Source organism: Chiroxiphia lanceolata, chromosome 5, assembly GCF_009829145.1.
Source record: "Chiroxiphia lanceolata isolate bChiLan1 chromosome 5, bChiLan1.pri, whole genome shotgun sequence".
Lineage (NCBI taxonomy): Eukaryota > Metazoa > Chordata > Aves > Passeriformes > Pipridae > Chiroxiphia > Chiroxiphia lanceolata.
Genome location: NC_045641.1, coordinates 73,007,382 through 73,020,951, shown reverse-complemented (window position 1 = coordinate 73,020,951; position 13,570 = coordinate 73,007,382). Strand labels below are relative to the sequence as shown.

Below are 13,570 nucleotides of genomic sequence, written 5' to 3'. Positions count from 1 at the left end.
ACAGGCTGTGAAGTGGGAATTTTCATCCTTATTAGGTCAACCTAGCAGTTATTAATGTGACATGATGTCACAGGAGAAGCACTGGTTTGGAGACCGATTTTTGTTTGGAACTCTTTGCGTTGGTTTAGATTTCTGTGAAATGTCTCAGGGAGTTTCACATAATCATTTTCCAGTTTTGAAGTTTTCAACTTGAATTACATGTATGTGTGTAGGGATGGAGAAAGGCTGGCACATGCCACTGTGCCATCTGGGCAGAAAACGGGTCAGGATAGTTACAAAGTGAAACTTCTCTTTCTTCCCCCATCAGGATTTCCAGGCATTTTACATGGGTACTTCAGGGATGTCATTTGGAGCATGACACAAGGGAAATAAACTGCAGTGGAAAAATGTGGGCATGTACAAGTGTGCATGTACAAATGCACACATGGAAACATTATTGATGTTCTGTTCCTGAACTTTTTTTTGTGGGGGGAAAGGGAACGATTTTCTTAGTAGAAACAGATTCTTTGAAAAACTTGCCCATAATAAGCTGGGACATGAAATCACCAAGAGACTGTGGCATTTCAGCTCAGTAAAATTGCCATACATACAGAGCCATCTGCCCAACAGCATCAGCCATGGCACACACAGAGAAGACGGAAAAAACGTACCTTCCAAGGGGTGAAATGCTCATTAGGAAAGACACAGCAGGCTCACCAAACGGTTTCATTCAGAGATCTGGGTTTTTAAAGGCACACACCATGAGGGACATGCATTTAAGTCACGAATTCAGCAGCGACCACACAGCTACGTGCTACCCTCTCACATCAGGCAGGGGCTCTCTTCCAGCTGGGTCGAATGCCATGGCCATGTGAACTTCACAGCAGCAGCAAGGATCAGCCCTGGATCTTGCTCTCAGAAGCACATGTGCCTGATTTCCCCCTGGGGAAGGCTTGCTGAGAGCTGCCAGAGCACGGTTCAAAGGACTGTCAAAGGCGAAGCAGATTCCGTCTTCCCTTCCATGGCTTTTGCTTTTCCTCTTGCTAAAGGATTGATTGTTGCACGTCAGGAACAGTTGCACAGGCTCTGAGCAGGAATGGGTCCCTTGTATCCTCTGACTGAGCATGGACAACCTGGATTCTCTCTGGGTAGTGAATGCTGGAACAGTTCCCACAGTGTTGGCTGGGCCATTACAGTGAATCAGCTCAACAAAGAGCTGCTGGGCAAAAAAGAGAAAAACGGTAGGACAAGCCACCTTCAGTGTGGGAGCCCAAACCCAGCTTTCAGCAAAGGAAAACAAGGGCTGACAAAAACCTCGTGATCTGAAGGAGCTGGACCCTTCTCACAAGACCTGTTAAAGTTCTACCTCATGGATCAAGCCTGGCTCCAGCAGAAATCAGAAAGGACTTTTGAGATGATTGTATCAAACCATGTCTAAACCCCTGTAATTCCTCTATCCCCCATGTAATCCTACTAGAAGAAAAATTAACTATTTAGAAATTGCAGTAAAAACTTGTGTAATTCCATAATTAACATAGCTCGTCCCCTTCATTAACATGTCCAGCCTCAGATACCTTTAAAATAGTGTTCTCTTGTTCAATAAACTATTCCAGTTCCCCCATACTGGGATCGTGTTTAGCTTTTATTTTTCAGACCGCCACTAATGTCGCCACAACCGTGGGGCTGAGAACCTTCTAACATTTAGAAGATTCCTCAGCCATCGGCTGGCTGGACCAAGGGAAGCAGCACTCCTTGTGTTTCGGTGGTGTGTGCGTAGTCAGAACTGAGAGAAAGCGGAAGACGTGCACGGAAACTTGTCCTCAGCAGGCGGGAACTGCTGAGCGAGCTGACTACGAACTCCGGATTGGGTAATTATTTTAAAGACTTTGTAACAATAAGTAGGGTACAATGGGGACTCAAATATCTTCTGAACAAAACCACATTTATTTAATTTTAAAACGCGAGCTTAAGCAGCACAGCGCGAAAATCGACGAACGGCCCCTGCAGAACCTGTTGCTGTGGGCCCAGCGTCACATGTCAGAACTGAACGTTACCAACCTTCTTGGTACGCGCTTGAGGGACTCGGCAACCGCCCGAAAAAACCTCAGCAGCTGCTGCCCGGGACGGACCCCAGCCGCTGAGCTGAGCGCACAGGCACATTGCAGCCCGACACACGCTGCCCGGAGAGAGCCGTGTGAGACAGAACCATGGCCACCGCCGCTGCAGCCACCCCATCCAGGGTCGGGGTGCGAGCCAGCGCCAGCAAACTGCCGCATTGCCTCGGCAAGTCCCTGTGTTCCCCGCCCAAAGACCACCCAAAAACCGCCCCACCACGCCCCAAGATGCAGAGACCGCCTCTCAGCAGCAGCAGCAAGCACCCATAGGCGAGAGGTCAACACCCCAGAGCAGGTCCCTGAGGAAGGGCCACCACCTCCGGCGCCCCAGCAAACAACGAGATCGAGAGACCCGCGGCGGAGGAAGCAGCAGCGGGACCCGAGCGGGAACCACTCAGAAGGCAGGAGGAACCCGGAACCTGGAAACGAAAGAGGCACCGGGAAAGACAAACACAAACAGCGCACGAGGTACGCAAAAACCGGGGCTATGGAGCGTGGGCGGCGGAGAGGATCCCACAGAATCCCTGGGGGGCTCCGGGAAAGGTCCGAGGGAGGAAACAGCCCGAGCGGGACCGTCAGCGAAGGAGGCGAGCGGAAGCCCTGGAGTAACAGCACAGAGAAACCCAGGAACAGCGACCCCGGAGACAGAGTGGGGCAGACACAAAGCTGCCGACTTCAGCAGTAATCAGAGCAGCAAAAACCCCCTTCCTTGCTTTTTTCCTTTTTCTTTGCAGCCTGAACTATGAACTGATCTTTTTTGCAAACCCATTTTGTTTATTAACCTGTTTCAGTTTCACAGTATAAGGCGAACAAAACGCTACCAATGGAGAGATTGTCCCCCACACCCCCGCAAACAAAAAAAAAAAAAAAAGGGGGGGAAGGCGGGGAAAGCAAAGAACCCTTGCTGAATGAAGATATCCTTCCATAAGTAATAGCCAGAATAGTTTTTAAATGTATGCATAGCTGTATTTTTGAAAATTTTTAAGTCTTTGCAATAACAATTTTCCCTAAGTCCAAAAGCCAAATTAACACAGAAAGACATATATTTGCCTTAAAATAGAAGAAGTATGTATTTTATCTTTGACTATAAGAATGTTTATATGTATTTGAAATTTAAATTGAACATGAAGCAAATTGCTTATGTTTTTACAGGTTATCATCAAAACAGAAAACATAGTTATATTAGTAAGCTAAGGATGAGAAACAAAAAATGCGAATTTCTCAGTTCATAACCAAAAGACACTGTAAAATGAAACCCAAAGGTATGTTGTATGATGTGTGTTCGATGGCCATCGAGTGTGAATGTGTGAATGTATGCATGTGTGAATACATAATATGTTCTGATTTATACACAAATGCGCATTACCTCACATATAATGCACAAACACTCTTAGATAAAAAACAGAAAACATATCACCCTGAGTTGAATAGAATTTCATTTGCAGAGATGTTTTAGGTTAAATAAAAGTTTTCAAAAACAAACACTAAAAAACACTTTCAGTAAAAATCAGGAGCACACAAACCCTGAAGTCATCAAGTTATTAAGTTCGGTTCAAAATCAATTGCCTATAAGTCAATAGGATCTTTAGAGGATAGCTTAAACAAGATTTTATAAGAGTAATTTCTAATAAGAATAATGGGAATAAGTTAAGTTGTTTAAACAAGTTTTATATTAATCCAGGGTTATTTAGTTTAACATTGCTTGGAATTTTTCCTTTTTGCATTTTGTTCCTTGTTTACTTTTCTATATCCAAAAATGTCTGATAGTCTTTTTGATTGGTTAAATGTTTTTAATGTTAATGCTAAGTTTAAAAAAAAAATAATTTATGTAGCAATATGCAGAATGCCTTAAAACAGCTATGATTCCTTCACATGCCTTTATAGTGCCAAACCTTGTGGCCCAAACTATTCTGACACACAAGGCCTTTGCATAATCATATTTTCCATCTCAGGTATGTAAAAGACTGTACATTGCCTTGAAAAAGGAGCCTCCTTGCTAAAATTAATTTCACTTGTGGTATTAAAAGTAAGACTGCAATGTTTCTTGTTAGATCCATTTAAGTATACCTTTGCTTCTAAAATGCAGCTATAGAATTTGTTATTAGCTCACTCTGAACTAATGCATCAATGCATTGATAAATTGAAAGAAGAAAATAGTAATCAAAGCTTAGATTCCATGTTTAGTTAGCATGATAAGTTAAAAGAAAACATTTAAGGTAATATTTGTATTCCCTTGTATTTTGTCTTGCATTGGCAAATGTTTGATCAAAGTTTTTTCTGAGTTTTTTGTTTTTTAGAAAAAAAAAAAAGAAGGGCAGATGTGGGAGCCCAAACCCAGCTTTCAGCAAAGGAAAACAAGGGCTGACAAAAACCTCGTGATCTGAAGGAGCTGGACCCTTCTCACAAGACCTGTTAAAGTTCTACCTCATGGATCAAGCCTGGCTCCAGCAGAAATCAGAAAGGACTTTTGAGATGATTGTATCAAACCATGTCTAAACCCCTGTAATTCCTCTATCCCCCATGTAATCCTACTAGAAGAAAAATTAACTATTTAGAAATTGCAGTAAAAACTTGTGTAATTCCATAATTAACATAGCTCGTCCCCTTCATTAACATGTCCAGCCTCAGATACCTTTAAAATAGTGTTCTCTTGTTCAATAAACTATTCCAGTTCCCCCATACTGGGATCGTGTTTAGCTTTTATTTTTCAGACCGCCACTCTTCAGCACACAGGGAGTATTGTAATGAGACAATGACAGGGCAAGGAGGAGACCAGAGATACTGGAGACAGGAGGCTTGTAGGAACACATCATCCAAGGGAGGAGAAGGCAGCTCCTCCATGGAACTAGACTACCTGGGAATGCACTGAAGAAGGCAAGGGACACCTGGCTGTTAAGGAAAGCAGAAGTGAATGTCAGCTGTTCAGTTTTAAAAACATTTCTTACTGGGTAAACTATTCTTTTCGGTAGAATAAATAAACTGTCTTCATGGTTTATTTCAGATCAAAAACTTCTGAAAGGGGGATCTGCAAGTGCTGGATTCCAGTTATTGTGCTTGGAATGACCTGCTAAGACATAGGTACTTAATACAGTGTGAATTCTAGAATACTGTCTGCTAATATGAATAAATATAACAATTAAAACACTGGTTATGCTGTTATCCACACATAGGCAGGTTGTATGGGAATCTGAGCAACCTGGTCAAATGAAAGGTGTCCCTGCCCATGGCAGGGGGTTGGAACTGGACGGCCTTTAAGGTCCCTTCTAACCCAAACCAGTCTGTGAATTCCATGAAACATCTTAGGCACCTCTGGAATCCTAAACAGTTCAGCAAACCCTGTACACTTGTGTTCAGCCTCCTCTAAATTAGGAGGATTCTCAAGGAAGTCTCTGCAGTTAAATGTATGCTTAAGGGTCCAGGAAGGAGCACTCCAAAGGAAAAGTAGCACAAATCTGTCTAGCAGGGGAGTTTTCCTGATCCTGAAGCAGCCCTTCCCAAGCAGCATGGCTGTGTGCCTTCCAATCCCAGGGATCTTCTTAACCCTAAACTTACAACCAGCAGCATCTCTGTTTAGACATTTCAACGCAAAAGAAATGGCAGGAAGGTTCTAGCTGCCCTTTCTTTCCATATGGCAGCAAGGTACTTCTGTTTCACAGGTTTCTTTCTGATAAAAAGAAAAAGGAAGGTTATGTAGCAACAGGATCTCAATGAATAATGAAAAAAAGATACATCAGTACACTAGTAAGAGAGCAGGATTTGGGTTTCCCTATTTTATACCTCATGGTTTTGAAATAATTGTCTTCTGTGTAGAGACAGAACTCCAGACACTGCAGAGTAGACTGGTGCTGTTTGAAACTCCAGATGTGAAAGCTGTAGGATAAAAATAAATTCAGATAGGCTGTTTGGATCAACTATTAGACCTTCCAAATGTGGTGAATGCAAGCAGCTCATATCTGAAAACACCGTCAAGTAGAAAAAAGAGGTTCAGTTTAGTTAAACTTTGCTGTTTGTTCTGACATAATCTGAACCTGGAGTTCTGTGGAGGACTTCAGGTTTTCCAGATGCAACCCCAACATATTTCACAACCGTTCTTCACACTAACTATGCTGCATTTCCAGAAGATAGAACAAATATCTTCTTTCATTTTATAAACAGAGCAGAGTTTGTTGCTGGTTCAATGACATATTAAATGCATCATAATTACAGCAGGCACAAATCACCACTGGCACCTTATGCTCTGTTTTTCACAGTCTGTCGGCTCTGGCCCCCGAATTCCCTGTGGGACAAGGTATGAGAGCAAGGATGGACAGTGGTCCAGTAATGAGCTGGGGTTTCCTGAGCTTGCCATGCTACCTGCCACCAAAACATAGACAGTCCGGTTCAGTCTTGCTCAGAAAAGCCTTGAGAGGACAAACCCCTGTATATCCCCTCTCATAAACCAATTTAGCCTTAAGCATAAAAGCCTTACAATTACATAATTACATGTACTACTTGTAGTCAGGGAAAGAAAAATTACTTATCTCCTCCGAGCAAAGGTCCAGTAGTCACTTGAGAAACAAAATGTCAAGCAAGAAGAATCTCCAGGGTACTGAGCATTCCCAGAGGAAGCAAAAGACACGTTTCTTCTCAGGAGATTTTTCCCACCGTCAGGAAGCGAGGCCGTCACGCAGTTTACATAACAAACAACAAACGAACAGATCCCAGTTGTGATAGATCAATTCAGCTGGTTTGGCGTGCTGCTGTTTTGTTTGGGTTTTTTTTTTTCTAGTTCATAATCCTGAAATTAAATACCCACAAGCAGTATTTTGCGTTATTTTCCTGGTGGTATGGATTTGTCTCTGCCATTTTAAGCAGAAGAGCCAGGATTGCAATGCCAAGTCTCATGGGTAGCAAAACCAGACCGCAGTGCACACATCCCCTTCTGACATACGTTGCTATACTATATGCAAGAACTTGGAAAACATGATAAGGCTGTAATAATTAACAGGAATTGGTTTACTACTGAATTCTCCCATGGAACATGTCCCAGAGTACAGGAAAGGGAGGCTCTGTCTGGCCCTTCGTGCGTCAGCTGGAACTGGATTTGGCACCAAAATGGAGAAGCACCTAGACACCCAAAACTGATGTCTTATTTTGGTATAGCCTTTCTTTACTGAGAGCTAAAACCCAACATGCTGAGGAGAAGGATAATTCTTTGACTTTTTTTTTTTTTTCTGTATAATAGAATGAAGTCCTGAAAAATTAATTTTCTTTCCTCAGTTTAGTCCTAAGTTTTGGTTACCCCTACATACACATGCACACACCTTCTTTTCTTTTGACCATCATCTCCATTCCTTGTCCTTATGTGGGCAGCTCAGTGATAGCCTGGAGCTCCTGCATTCTTAAATATTTGTGGCCTGAAATATGACTGAAGATGGTAGCTTTTTTTTTTTTAATCCAAAGACTTAACCCAGATTTTAATGTCATGGTAAGATACTACTGGGAAACTTTTCATACTTTTTTTCTCTCTGAAATCATGGAATCACAGGAGTTGAGACGGAGATATTTTACATTAGTCTTTCTCTTAATGTCATCTTGCATTGGATTCATGCCAAATCTTGCTGGAAATATGTTTATCACAGCAAATGAAACAGCCAAACTATTTCTGACAGACTATAGGATGAAAATACAGCCATAGGTATCAATTCTCGTTGTTGGGCAAACCTGGAGGCTGTTTGTCAGACTGGCTTTACAAGAAACCTCCAAAGCATAGAAATCTACAGATATTCACTCCTTTCCACACAGTACAAAGCTTTGGGAGAGTGGAAAATTAGAATAAACGTTCTTTACTCTGTGTGCATCTATCTACATAAACACGTGTGTAGGTAGCTCAAGGAACAATTTAAGCAGTGAAGATTAACAGAAATGCTACATTAGTCCTGTATGTTGATCTTCTAAAAACTACAATGGATTTCTTCTGAAAACCTTTCAAAATTGGATTCTGACCTCCTCTGCACCACTGCCTGGATGGAAGAGGATGCAGAGCAGATGAAGACGTGTGGGAGAAATGCAACATATTCTCTCTGGTATAAGAGTATTAAGAAATAAGCCACTGGGACAGTATGTCATCCTTCAGTGATAAGGAACTATTGGATCATACCTCCTGCAGAAGGGAAGGCATATTGCAGCATATTTCTTGCTGCACTCATCAGTAAAAAGAGTCAATCCTTCACCAGATATTTTTGCAATCCATGCTCTGAATTTCCCAGTAAACGTATTGTTCCGTAACTTAGCCATGTCCTACATCAGTGGAAGATATGGGATAGCACCCCAATGAAACTCACTTGCCTTCCTCACGCTTTTGTCCCTGTCAGAGGACAGACAGAGCTGGCTGGGGACAAATAGACATATTCAATAAACACAACAATCATTTTGTTTGATGAAGAGAAAAATGATGGATGGGTGGGTGAAGAAACTTCCCTGACTTTTAAGGGTGGTTGGGAGCAGTGCATTCTTGAGCATCGCTGGCCTGTCACCTTGGGGAGTTCATTTCCACATAAATCAAACGTTACCCACACAGGGGAAAACTGTTCTCACTGTTACAAAGGAGGCAGCTGGCCAGCTCCAAAGGACGAAATCTCTATTCCTCTGGGACATATGGAAATGGTCATTACAAGACAATATTTATTTATAAACACACTTGGCCCCATCAATTGGGCTTGAATATATAGAGGAATGGAGCTCATTAGTAAGATAAAGCTTTCCCATGACCTATAGAGGACACTGCATAGGGACCACAGATGTTCCGTATTAATAAGCTGGAAAATTTATGTCAATGGCCATGAAAAGCTCAGTTGGAAAATAAGTAAATAAATAAATAAGGAGGTCGCCAGCAAAGACAAGGTTAAGGACACTGGAAAATGGATCTTGCAGGATACTTAACCTTTATTTATTTAATTAAGCAGAACAGATCCTGACCTCAACTCCGTGTGTCTCCCCTGAGCGACTCTGCTGAAGTCACCAGAATTATTCTGTATTTGCACCAGCCCAGGGCTGGGCAGATGGCTGCTCTGTCACGCAGGCAAACAATCCCTTGGCAGTGGGATTCACACAAGTGGTGCCAGGAAAGGGTCAGGCAAGGACTCCACTTCTGAAGTTCATGCCACTTTCTGATGCAGGTATGGAAAAATCCCTGTCCCTGTCAGACAGAGGCTTCAGCTGCATAACCTACATCATGGAGCTTTTTAACACAAAATTTATAGCCTGTTTTAAGATGGAAAGACAGAAAAAGCTACACAAAGCCATCCTAAGAGCAGATTTAGTTTTTATTTATGAGGGCCTAGTCTTTCAGACCCCCAGGTGGGTCTAAGCCCATGGATCCTCTGTTGACACCAAACAGTACCACGTCCTGGCTGGCCTGGAGCTGTGAGTCAAGGCGTTTGTGTATCCATGCAGGCTGTGGACACAGGTAGCTGTTGTTTGCACAGCTGTGGGTTCACTGTGCATCTGGTCCAGCTCTCAGCCACCTTCTGCACCTCAGCTGCTTCTTCCTCCAGCAGACACAGAGCAGTCAGACCAGCACCTCCTCACCTGTCTGCATGAAAAGGGATCCTTTTCTGCCTAAAATTTTTTTTTTTTTTTGGCTAGTTACCTACCCTCCAAGCCTTCTGAGAAACACCCAGCAAGGATTACTGTTTTTTCCAACCATTGAAGTGGCTCTCTCATGTTTAGGTGTAAGAGGACATGCAGCAGGAATTAGAAAAAAAAAAATCCTTGTTTTTTCTAGCTTGAACTGAAAGAAGCCTCCTTAATCCTCAGGCACAGGAGTGAAACCACAGAACACTCAGTGTGTAATGAGGCCTCTCCCCTTCACAGTTTTGCAGTGAAAATGCTACAGCTGTCAGAGCACCACAGGTATGTGAGCGAGTGACGACGAAGCCTGAGTTCTTCTAAACCCTGTGGTGCTGCAGGAGGTTTCCAGCTGTCCCTTGGCTTCAGAAGGCCAGGCACCCTCCCAGAAGCACAAAACTGTGGGTTCACCTCTACTCTCTGTTGCCTCACTTCCTATTTTTCCCTAAGCACCCGGACTACGAACCCCCCAAAACTGGAGCACCTACAAAGGAACAGAAATTACTGCTAAAAAACCAAGCAAACCACACTGCAATTCAACATTTTTTAGTATTGTTTCCCATGGTAGGATAGATATAAAATATCAGTCTGATTACTGCAGCTCAGGCTGGGTTTATTGCAAGGGCAATTACTGAAGAATTGTTTTCTTCTCCTGTGAGTTTACACTGACAGAAAAAAATCCCACAGTACTACTTTACAGAGTCATTTTCTTTACATTTGTTTTGTTTCAACTTTGCTAGGATTTCCTTTTTAGAACAGTTAAGAAGGAACAAAAGAGTTGAAGTACATAGAACTCTCTCTGGCCTATGAAAATTTAAAAAAAATACCTCTACTTTTCAATGCTGAGGAGAAAATTTTCATCTGGAGTGTAATAATACCTGCAATATGGATTTTGTTGGATATGGTATATTCATTCAGTCTTTGATCCACTGAACCTTCATGGGGACTTTTGCAGTTGAAAGTAGAACAGGATCCATGATAATTTATTATTACCAATAAAAATAAAAAAAGAAGTCAAACTATTGACCCCGACAGCAATTCCTGGGGCTCACCACTGGAGACTGGGCCCCAGGATGTTGTGGGGGACACTGTCAAATTCTTTCTTGAAGTAAAGCAAAAGAGTAGACACTGATTTTCCCATGTCTACCAAGCTGGTCATCTCAACACATGAGGTTTCCCCTTTGTAAATCTGTGCCTGACTGTTCCTAATCACCTTCTTTTCCTTTATGTGTCTGGAAATAATTTTCAGGATTAGTTGCTCCCTCATCTTCTCAGGGCTTAAGGTAAGGCTGGCTGGCCTGTAGTTCCTCAGAAGGTTCTTCTTGCCCTTCCTGAAAATAGAGGGGACATTTGCTTCTTCCAGTCCTCAGGAACCTCCAGTCATTGCCACAGCTTTTCAAAAATAATTCAGAGTGGCCTCACAATGACGTTGGCCAGCTCTTGTGGGAGCAACTCATCAGGATCCATGGACTCGTGTGTGTCCAATTTGTTTCTTTGTTTGTTTTTATATTTACTTATTTGTTTTAATAATTTTTTGACTCATTTATCTTCTACAAATAGTGGTGCTGAACTTGTCATCTCACAGTCTGCACATTTTTATATCCATACATCATGCCTTTTACAGAATCAGAAGTTAAGGACTTCTTCCACACTGCAATCTTCACTCTCTGCTTCATCCCTCAAGGTATTCTAGTTTATAAAACAGAAAGAACAGAACATTAAGTAATTTTAATGTTGTTCTTTGCAATGAGAGTCCAGAGTTGGTCTGTTTGTGTGTGTTATTTACTCTTGCTCCCCTTGAAACAACCATCAGTATTTCCAAACCAGCACTCGTGTTTTGATGCAAACCCCTCTGGTTCTCACAGAGACTATCCTATGTGGAATTAGAAACACTGATTCATCCCAATCAGTCTGTGCTCAGAGCTGTTCCTCATCTTCCCATGTGAGATTCTGGGTAACCCACAAAGGGAAAAATACTATCACAATGCAACCTTTCTTTCCAAACCCTCTGCTGTCCCTGGATACCACAGGAGCCTGTTTCAACCACAGTAGGGACAAGGATATTTATTTTGATTTATGCTTTCCTATCTGCTCTCCCTCAGCCACAAGCAACTGATCTCCAAGCATCATCTCTGCGTATCTCTGCTCCCCAACCAGACAGTGACCTATTTCAGCAGTCAAACTGAGATCAAATGTTACTCTCTGGTTCATGGGTAAAAAAAAAAACCAAACAAAAACCAACTTTGAATCACAAGAGGCACTAGAGGAAAAAGAATTCCATCCTGCACACTGCTGTGTTCACAGTGAGTACGGTTGGTTCCTTTCCCACACATCTTTGCTGTTTATTTGTTTTTTGATTAAGCTAACATGCGTTTCAACAGCTGAGAGTTTTAAGATCCCTGAGAGTTTTAAGACTTATCTAGGAGCAGGCTAACCCATTAACAAGAAAATAGGGCTGGGAGAAAGAAAAATCCTAACCTGGTGGCTGCTGAATCTTGTTTTTCTCATAGCTTGGTGAGATAAATCGGTGTGCAAAGATTTCACAAAGCCCACAATGACAACACAGTGTGTGTCTGCCCAGAGAAGCTGTGGCTGTCCCATCCCTGGAAGTGTCCAAGGCCAGGTTGGATGGGACTCTGAGTAATCTGGACTAGTGGAAGGTGTCCCTGCCCATGGTAGGGGATTGGAACGAGATGAGCTTTAAGGTCCCTTCCAACCCAAACCAGTCTGAGATTCTATGATTCTATGAAGTGCTGATCTGGTTAAAAAAAAAAAAGTGGTACATCTAAAAGAAAAAGTAAAAGGAGAAAGCAAAGGAGACAGAAGAAGAAGGAGATAGACAAGAAGAAGGAGAAGGAAAAGGAGAAAGGAAAGGGAAATATGAGGGAAAGCAGAAGGAGAAAGGGGAGAGGAAAGGCAAGGCAAAAGAGATAAAGGCCCCAGCCAATAGCCCTTATTTCAGCAAATTAAAGCTGGAGCCACTGACCATAAACAAGCCAGTTCCAAGGTCAGATCTGAGTTCCAGAGTTCATATTCGTGGTAGCTCATGGTCAGACTGAGGCTTTTAAATCAAGGTACAGAAATACCACAGCAACAGAGCCTCCCTGTATTTAGGGGTATTTAGACTTGAACTCTATAACCTCAGATTCTTGCCACATCTCCCTTTCTGTTGCACCACTAAAGCTTCAAGTTTTTGATGGGTTTTGCTGTGTACAACATCTCTGAACAAAAATGATTGTTTGCACTCCAAAGCCACTCACTGAAGTGAACAAGCCAAAAATTTGCCTTTGTTCAAAGTGTCATCGAAACATCAATGAAATAAACATTCTGATTCTTTTTATGTTCTTTATTGAAATAATGCAGAACTTTGCCTTACAGGAGCAGATTAAATTCAGCACATCTCTAGTCTGTTGTATGGATGACTTGTCTTTCTACACCAGGTCAGCTGGTCATTTGTCTCTGATGGAAAACAGTGAGTCTTTAAAAAAATGTGTTTTAAAGGGAAGAATCTGGCTGAGAATTAAGCAGCTTCCTAATACCTGCCCTAAGATTGATCAACCCAAATCTGTGTTATTTTAGAGGGCTACTCATATCCCTGGTGCTGGAGGTATTAAGTCAGTTGGTAACAGCGGCTCAATCTGAATCCAACAGAAATGAAAGGATTTTTCACGTGAGTTATTCTAGAAGTAGCCAACAGCATGTGGAAGAATCACAGAATCACTTAGGTTGGAAAAGACCTCCAAGGTCACCAAGTTCAACCCTGTGACCTTGTCACCCAGCCCAGAGCACTGAGTGCCACGCCCAGTTGTTTCTTGAACACCTCCAGGGAATGATGACTCCACCACCTCCCTGGGCAGCCCCTTCCAATG

General features: G+C 42.4%; 1 long non-coding RNA gene across 2 annotated transcripts; it reads right to left on the bottom strand.

Moving 5' to 3' along the window:
• Positions 1-701: 701 nt before the first annotated feature.
• On the bottom strand, positions 702-7,037 carry LOC116787255. 2 transcript variants are annotated; one of them, XR_004357231.1, is made up of 2 exons: positions 6,610-7,037; positions 702-1,198 (listed from the first exon to the last, which is right to left on the bottom strand). It is a non-coding gene; the product is annotated as an uncharacterized LOC116787255 (long non-coding RNA). The 2 variants fall into 2 exon arrangements; XR_004357230.1 differs by having other exon boundaries at positions 702-1,195.
• Between the last annotated feature and the right edge of the window lie 6,533 nt (positions 7,038-13,570).